Below are 7,775 nucleotides of genomic sequence, written 5' to 3'. Positions count from 1 at the left end.
AGCTTTCAGTTTCCCTAGTACTTCCAGAACCTTCTGTATTTCATGGACTTTGCTCTAGGGGCAGGAAGATGAAATGGCCAGCAGCTTTCAGTTTCCCTAGTACTTCCAGAACCTTCTGTATTTCATGGACTTTGCTCTAGGGGCAGGAAGATGAAATGGCCAATATCAAAAAACACCACAGTGAGATCCATCGCCAAGTTTGGGGAGCCAGAGGTTTGATGGGGAGCCATTTTGATGGGCCACTGATACAGAAGTTTGACTTCTTATCACCAGCAACATTAATCCATAAATCCCTCTGTCTTTCTAGGCTCCCATATGGACTGCTGATCTAGAAAACACCACTTAACTCTCAGGGCTGCTTACCTGAGCACTAACCAAGTCCTTTTCTTAAACACAGGGTCTGCCCTTCCTCTCCACTCCCCACCCCAGGTGGGATTCTCAATCATCAGGTCTGAGGTTGGGAAACCAGTATTTTTAGAAGTTCTGAGTGTGATTTTACAGTTGGGGAATATCTTTTCTAAACTATACTATAAAGAATTAGGGAAGTCTAAAGTTAGGAGTGATTTTAATGAGCAAAGTATGTTCAGTTCTTTTGAATTATAGGAGAAAACTCCTTTTTAATGTTCATTTTTCTCTCCAGGAATCTGTTCTTTAATTTTTATTTTTTCCCAGTTGTATGAAGATATAATTGACCTCTAACACTGTATTGGTTCCAGGTGTACAACACAATGAGTTGACATGTGTGTATATGACAAAATGTACACCACAACTGTAGTTCACATGCATCGTCTCACGGAGTTAAATTTTTTTTTCTCGGGATGAGGATTTTTACAATCTACTCATAGAAACCTTCAAATACACAACACTGTGTTATTAGCTACAGTCACCATGCTGTACGTTATATTTTTCAGAGTCAACGTGGTGACGTCTTTTCAGAGAAGACTGCACAGTTTGCTCTGGGCTTGGTGAGTTTGCTGACATCTTGTTTCCCTCTTTCATCTATTACCTTACTTCTTGAACTTGCAGAGGGAGAGTAGAGAAGATGAATGTAAAGTGCACAGCCCCATAGACTTGCTTTCGAGTTGGTTTGGAAGAGGGTGGTGCCTGGTTGTTATTCCTAAGTTGTTGGGGAGGCAAGGACGCAGGTAGGCGACGTACGATTTATCCCAGAGTGAAATGGTCAATTATGGGGAAATCTGGGGAGAAAAGAAAGATCTTTTGCCCAATAGGCCCCACACACTCTCGAACACAAAGTTCTCTCCACAACCCCGCACCGTCATGATGAAAACATGCAGTTGGACGCCACCTACAGCTTACCTGGAGTAGACCAATCGATCTGTATCATTAGGCAGCTTCTCCTCAGTTTGTGTTTAAGCCATCAAGGTGAGGCACCCGTAAAAGGGACAATATCAAAACATAGGCCCTGAACTCTCCTATCCAGCAGATCTTCCAGAGAAGAAAAAGTCAGTCAACAGGAGCCAGCTTCGTTGTACAAGGTTTAACCATTCCTACAAAGCGCGGGTGGCTGAAGCCAAGTGGTACCGGCCCCACAGCATCAGGTGGGTGGGCTGAAATTGGCCACGGTGGGCGTATTTCTACCACAGAAATTGGTAAACACTACAAATCAGATGTCTCTATATTTTTTTTCTGAAGACTTGAATCTTAAAAATTTACCAGCTACTCAGAAGCTATCGTCCGCACCAGGCAGGCACACTAAAAGGTCGTTACATTGCCTCCACTACTCAAGCAAGGTGTTTGCTACAGTGGGTCCTCCACAGCGAGAGCAGCCAAACATCAAATCTTGTCCTGTTATTCTACATGGCGGCGGGGCGGGGCGGGGGGGGACGACACACAAGCTTCCTCCCTAATCTTGAGTCACTCTTTACGTAACTAACACTAATTCAGAGGAGCTCATTACTCCATGACTCCACTTAAAGAGGGACCTCAGTGCCCTATGACAAGCCTAAGAAGAGGAAGGTGTCCAGAAAGAAGTCATTTGCTTCCATCACTTCTTCCAGCAGAGGACAGCCGGAAGTCTCACATCAAACTGCAGTTTTTCACCCTTCCAAAGTAGCGGGCCTTCTCGAGTCCTGACCTACAGTGGAAATCCCATGAGACACAAAAATTTGCAGCCCAAGGAAGACTACCTGCCAGCCTCATTTGACAACTAATTTGGCGTCGCCACCACTGGTGGGGATCCATAGTAGAACAGGTGCCTTCGCTCCCCAGTTTATTGAACTAAAGACAGAGAACAGCTTATTCATTAATCAGAGGGAAAGGAGTCACCATTGACCAGGCATGGCAAAGACCGTCCACTTGCAGCCTGGGAACCAAGACATCAGTAATCCCACTGCTCGAAATCCTTCCAGATCGCTGGTACCATGATTTTATTTTGTAGCCAGTACTAGCACACGGATTTCTTTCTTCCTCTCTTCTACTGCTAAATCTCCCAACAGCAGAGCACATTTTCACTCAAACCAATGAACAAATGAAGTGATTGGATCAGAAAAAACATTAAGGAGCCAAAGGGCACAAGAGGGCCCAAGGAGACCATTTGCACCTCTGATACTCTACAGGCTGTCTCTGGGCAACAAATAACCCATGGCTCTTGCTACTTGATTGTCAGTCCTTCCTACGAAGACTAGAAAAGTACATCTGTCACAGAAAGTGCACCTAATTGACTGGGCTTTGGCAGCGGTTGGGGAGGGGGCTGTTTCTGGCTATCAGTGGTTTTCCCAAGAGTCAAGATTGATAGGCATTTGTGCTGCTCCCTCCTGTATCCTTTGTCCTCATGACGAAGGGCATAAAGCACTACTGGCCTGGGGAACACATCTGATATGAAACCCTAGAAGAGACAAGGCGAGACAACAGGCCCACTTATAACCCCAATCGTGGCATTCAGACTCCATCAGCAACCATTTAGTCCCAAGGACTAGAAGCTACTTGAGCTAGTTGACATACAAGAAGAAAGCTCTTGTGGAAGAGGCAACTGTACAGATTCCAGGTTCCAAAAAGAGCGGAAATGTTTTAAAATAGCTTCAGGAGCCCTTCCTTGCAGGTTCTGGGCAACAGAAGACCCTGGAGATCTCTGCTTAACTCTTCAGCGGGGGTCATTTTATGACCACGGTGGAATTTCCAGCTGGGCTGATGGTGGTTTGGGATCAATTAAATCCACTTTAGAGAACTAACATAAACGGGGTGCTCCTTACATTGTATGCTGAGGAATAAAACCCACACCTAGTACATTCAATTCTGCACACCGCAAGTCACAGGACTACATGTATTGGGTGAAAAGTACAGTGATACCTTCGCCAGTTTCCGTGGTCATAACCCAATGTTTACAATGTAAATACTTTGGCTTCCAACAGCGGTATCTTCTAAGCCCGTGAGGCTTAAACACCAAGAAAAACGTTGCATTAAAATTCCCACACAGGCCTGTAGAGCATACTGATTTCACAGTACTCAGAAAAAAGGAAAAAAAAAACCCAAGCTTTCAAAAGAGTATAGAAAGTTGAAAAATCTCATATCGCCCGAAGTGAGCAGAGAGGCCTTGGGTGGGGAGGAAAGTGAGCGGAAATCAATTTTACTTGCTTCGGCCTCAGAATGGATTTTGCAAAGTAAAGGGTAGAAAATCAATCTTGTCAAATCGGTGAGAATTTATACACTTGAAGGAGTCCAAAGGTCTTGGAGGGTGTATTAGGCTGTAGGACATTCTCCATCACATGGTGGCGAATACAGCCTAAAGGTGGGACCCACGCCTTAGTGAGTAGGGACTGCTCACTCCGAGTGACATCACCAGGGACTCAGACAGGAAACCAGAGCATGGAAGGTGGGCCTTGAGCAGAAAGCAGACCAGGGGGCAAGTGTCTGTCTTGGCTTCCACTCTGCTGGGGGTGGGGAAGACATCACAGAGAAATGCTTCAGGGAAGTCAGGCGAGGTAAGGGACCCACATTCTCTGCTCAAGAGGTAAGGGACCCACATTCTCTGCTCAAGGGGAGTTGGCCAGGGGCTGGGCCAGCAGGTGCACCAGCAGCAAACTTCGCCGTGTTACATAAGCATGTTCCTCGGTTCCCTTTTGGTTTTTATAAACGTCAGTGAAGACTCCTGTAAAAGGTCTGCCTGGGGGGCGCCTGGCTGGTTCAGTGGGTTAAGCCTCTGCCTTGAGCTCAGGTCATGATCTCAAGGTCCTGGAATTGAGCCCCGCCTTGGGCTCTCTGCTCAGCGGGGACCCTGCTTCCCCCTCTCCCCCTGCCTGCCTCTCTGCCTACTTGTGTTCTCTATCTCTCTGTCAAATAAATAAATAAAATCTCAGAACTCTGTGAGGTCTCTTTCATAAGAGCACTTAACCCCAGCATGGGGCCGCCACCCTCAAGATCTAATCACTTCCTAAAGTCCCCACCTTCTAATACCATCACCTTGGGGCTTAGGATTTCAACATGTGATCAATGTACATTTGGGGGGACACAAATATTAGGTCCATAACATACCTAGACTTACAGAAGAGTCATGAAGACCAGTGTAAGAGAGAATAGCATGCTCCCACCTCACCCTTCAGGCAGGCACACCCGTGACCTTGTAGTTAGTAAGAAGATCCCAAAGAAAATGGAGTCGAGGCTGAGAAATCCCACCTCTGGGTCCCATATGGACCTTCATTTGTCATAGCCAAACTTGTTGATCTAGGCTTGATGTGATTAAAGGAATAGGTGGCTGCGTGACCTTGGGGAAGTTATTTGACCTCTCTGTGGCCCTTTCCTTAGCTGTAAAGTGGACATAACAACACACCTGTATCAAAGAATTATTACACGTATTATAGGAGTTGATGTTTGTGAAAACCTGAGAGCCATGCCTGACATACAGTAAACACCATACACGTGTTCGACTTGACAAAAATAATCAGGATCATGTTGTTATATATTGGACTTCAACACAAACCTGATGGCAATGAGCCATCAGCAGGTGTGGTAGGCAGAATTCTATGATGTCTCCCAAGATTCTGGGTCCCCGGTATCCACACTCCTTCTGCCAGTTTGCAGATGTGACTAAGGTCCTAAATCAGGAGATGATCTGAGTTAGTCCTGACTTAATCAGGCAAACCCTCTAGAAGCAGAGTCTCCTCCGGCTGGCCGAAGCAGAGGAGCTTCCAAGCCACTTGGCCAGGAAGAAAGCCTCAATGGCTTCCCTCCTGTGAAATTCCTAGGGAGGGGGCCCTAGAGCAAGGGACTGTGGGAGGTCGGTAGATGCGCAGGGCAGTTCTCAGCTGAGAGCCCGCAGGAAAACAAGGGCGTGAGTCCCGCAGGTGCAAGGAACCGAATTCTGTCAACCACCAGTGATCTTAGAGAAAGACACAACCTTCACCCCAAGCCCCAGAGAAGAATTCTAGCCTCGGGCAGCACCCAGATTTCAGCCCCGTGAGACCCTGAGCGGAGATTCTGGTGACACAGGGCCTGGACTTCTGACTTTCAGAAATTAGGAGATCATAGATTTGTACTGCTTTAGGCCACTACATTTGTGAGAATTCAGTATGCGGCACTAGAACACTGGTACAGTGAAAAAATAAAGCAAATAGGTACACGTAACACATGATCAGTTAGACGATTTTGTTCAAAGCCCAGGCAGCCTCCTTTCCGCCCTGCCACATTACAGGTGAAGATTTTTGACGCTGACCGAGTTATTACAAAGTACTCTCCCCATTCAGAAAAAAAAAATGGACTTTGCCGCTCCCGTGGGAAGGCACTGTTCGGTACTCACCAGCATCGCTGGCCCCGCATGGCCGAGCTGCCTGCACCAAGAGCAACGAGTCTGGGGCACCCCAGGCTGGTTTCTTTTGGTTGGGGAGAGGGCTAGGCAACCTCCACCTTAGGCAGGCACAACCTCCTACAGGTGTGTCCTGACCTTTGACCTAGGGATGAGGCTCCACCTCCACTTCCAAGGCAGGCCTGAAATTGACAGGCGGTTTTAGGACCCAGGGATCAGAGCTCTGGGATTTATCAAAAGAGGAGAGCGTGCTTTGCAGAGGAGCTCTGGCCTATCTATGCCTTAAACTCTGGCACAACCACCTACTGTGTGAACTTTTGTAAATTCCTTAACCCATCTGCACCCCCATCTGGAAAATGGGGATAACAGCGTTGTGAGGGTTTGAGGTAAGGCTTACAAATCATGGATATGTAGGGCCCAGCCGTTAGCAAGCCCGCTAAAATGAGAGGTGGTGTTTAATTGCTTTTGATGCTGCCTGAGTCTTATACTCAAGCTCTAAGGCTAAGCGTTCGTCATATTATAAATACCCAACCCAGCACATCTCAGTCCCTTGTCCCCGAGCCCCAAGTGTCTGCTTAATGACTAACCACTCCAACCTGGTACACGGAGTACGGGACCACATCAATCAGCCCCAGTACAAACCCAGAGTCAATCAATTGTCCTTCCCTGCCTTCTTCTCTTTGCTCACTTGTTTCATTAGGACAGGAGCTGTGAGCACCTGGGTGGCTCAGTGGGTTAGAGCCTCTGCCTTCGGCTCGGGTCATGATCCCAGGGTCCTGGGATTGAGCCCCACATCGGGCTCTCTGCTCAGCAGGGAGCCTGCTTCCTTCTCTCTCTCTCTGCCTGCCTCTCTGCCTACTTGTGATCTGTCTGTCAAATAAATAAATAAATCTTTAAAAAAAAAAAAAAAGAACAGGAACTGTGCTACAGATGGGTACCAAACAGTCAGCATTTTCTACTGGAATAAAACCAAGGGAATGCAGTCACCAACAATAGGAGACCGGGCTACAATAAAGAGAGGAGTTAAGTTTGCACTCTAAAAACAGACAAAGTAATTACCATTTTTAAAAGACGGTTTCCTGAGGCTAAAAATCTACATCCCTCGTGCACTGGGGGGAGGGGGGATCTATTAGATGTCATCGAACCACTTTGATGACAGAATTTATGAGGCTGTGCCAGATTGTGATCAAGTGCTCAAAGGTATATGCCACTTATAAATATAACCACATCTAGACTCATAAAAATAGACTCCCTATTTAAATTGAATCTTCTTTCTGAGCATTGCTAAGCGAGGTAATGTGAAATTTTCCCAAATTGCAATGAGGGAGGTAGTGGTGGTATTTTTCCCATTTGTGGAGATGACCATCTATTATACGGATTTGCAAATTGGTTAATTGTCTGGAAGATTTAAGAAGAAAAAATGCTGTTCTAGTAATTCTGTGCAGTCCTGCGCTCAGAGGATTTTGGCCGAGGGAAGATTAACATAAGCAAGAGTCTGCCTGATACATTTTAAATGAGAAACCAGGCTATTTTTTGAACTCATGTTTTCCGAAAGAAAATTATAGCAAAGAGTCTATCATTCCTTACTCCTTAGCCAATGATTCCCCCAACTACAGTGTTAAGATCCGGAAAGTCAATATAGTATCTTTGCCTGTCTCCTTGGCTGTGGCTACCGTGGGGTCTAGAACAGGGCCTGGCGCAGACACGGTCATGGAATATTCCCTGAATAAATGGGTTAGAGAAAGTAAATAAATTAGCAAGTAGCAGGATGCTGATGTTCTCTTTCGGTCTGAATTCTGAGCAGTTATAAATGTCAACGTGATCAGATGGAAAAGGAAAACAAAGGAGCAGGGAAGTGGGGTTCTGTAGAGTCATATTTGCATTTGGGGATACACGGGAAGGGTAGAAGGAAACCCAGTGGCAACAGAATTTATCACTACAAAGTTTTTGTTCCTGAATGGAAATTTCCAGAGCTCGTGTTGTAAACTGTCTTACAATGGGTCGTTTATGAGGAACAGGC

The sequence above is a fragment of the Enhydra lutris genome, unplaced genomic scaffold, assembly GCF_002288905.1.
Source record: "Enhydra lutris kenyoni isolate GAN:26980312 unplaced genomic scaffold, ASM228890v2 scaffoldscaffold52, whole genome shotgun sequence".
Classification (NCBI taxonomy): domain Eukaryota; kingdom Metazoa; phylum Chordata; class Mammalia; order Carnivora; family Mustelidae; genus Enhydra; species Enhydra lutris.
This window is presented reverse-complemented; position numbering follows the sequence as displayed.